Raw genomic sequence first — 1530 nt, 5'->3', positions numbered from 1 at the left:
GTTTTTTGGAGGGGAAACTGGGAAAGGAGAAATTCGCATGTAAACAAAGAAAATATCTAAAATAAAAACAAAACAAAACAAAACAAAACAAACAAACAAAAAAAAAGACAGAGCTTCGAAAACATTGACTTTTGAATAGAGAGCTAGTTCCCTTCTTTCCAGGGGCCTGGGCATTACTGAGATAAAACCAGTAATCTAGAGAAAAAGAAATTATAATTTGAAACCAGAGAAAGCGGGGAGGACCCTGAAATCCAGAGGAGCTGTGGTATGTTGGCTCACAGTAGAACACATTTTCTTATTTATTTGTTTGTTTGTTTATTTTTTAATATTTTTATTGCAGAAAATAGAACCCATGACAACTTGATAGATTTGTATTTCTTTTCTATTTTCATGCTGAAAAAAATCTTAAATTACACTTCCACCCCATCTTCCAAAATGTTCTAATTAGTACAAATACCACATCACTTGGATAAAGTCAATGAATATTTCATCTTTCCTAGGACTAGAAATGTCCTTTGAATAAATTTCAAGGGGTTTTCATAATCTTAACATACAAACTAGGTAAAATATCTCACAATAATAAATTTGGAGTCAAGGTAGACTAGAGAGTCTTTAATCTTAATATTGTTGTACTTATTAAATTTAACACCTCAGGTTCAAATCAGGAGAAAATAAAACACCAGTGAGCTCCCAACTACATCTGATCCTTCTAGTCTTATATGGATTGATAAGAAAAAGATTAATAAAGTTGATATTGCAGAGGCATTTTTATTTCACTCTTTAGAAACAAACCAACAAACACAACAGCAACAAAAACAACAGCAACAGCAACAACAACAACAACAACAACAACAAAACAAGATACTTTGAAGTAGTTAAATATTCTGACTAATAGAATGTTATCAGGGATGCCTAGTGTCTTCCTGTTTGGAGTTTTATTATTATTATTATTATTGCTGCTGCAGTAAATTATGGGCAAGTTTGTGATGAGATTCTTGACTTATTTTTAAGGAAGATATTAACTTTATTATTTATTAATCCTAACAGATTTCTTCCATAAACACTCCATAAATATTAACATGTCTGATGGATGGCTGAGTTCCCACAAAAGGAGGACGCACGCTGCCTGGTGGACGAGCCGCTTTGACAAGACCTTTTTTATGTTGTTTGTTTTCTTATTATTTTTGATAGCAAAAGTGCAATCAATTAGCCATTCATGCCACTGAAAGAAAAACATTCAGTATTAATGGATCAAGCTCAGCATTCTTTCACTGGAAGGAAATACATCATTATTTTGATAACTTTATGATTCTATTTTTGAAGTTTTCCTACTGAAACATTTTCTTTACTTCACTCATGGAAATGATTTTTAATAGAATCAAAAATTGTGCTATAAAGTTCAAGAGAACAGTGGCACAGAGTCAGTTCTATTGGAAAATATGATTGGTCTGCGTGCTGTCTCTGTCTGCGTCTCTGTCTCTTTTGTATCTCTCTCTGTAGTGTGGTGGTGGTGGTGGTGGTGGTGGTGGT

This window comes from Mastomys coucha, unplaced genomic scaffold (genome assembly GCF_008632895.1).
Source record: "Mastomys coucha isolate ucsf_1 unplaced genomic scaffold, UCSF_Mcou_1 pScaffold22, whole genome shotgun sequence".
In the NCBI taxonomy this organism is placed as follows: Eukaryota; Metazoa; Chordata; class Mammalia; order Rodentia; family Muridae; genus Mastomys; species Mastomys coucha.
The sequence above is the reverse complement of the archived record's forward strand: the minus strand, read 5'-3'. Positions refer to the sequence as shown.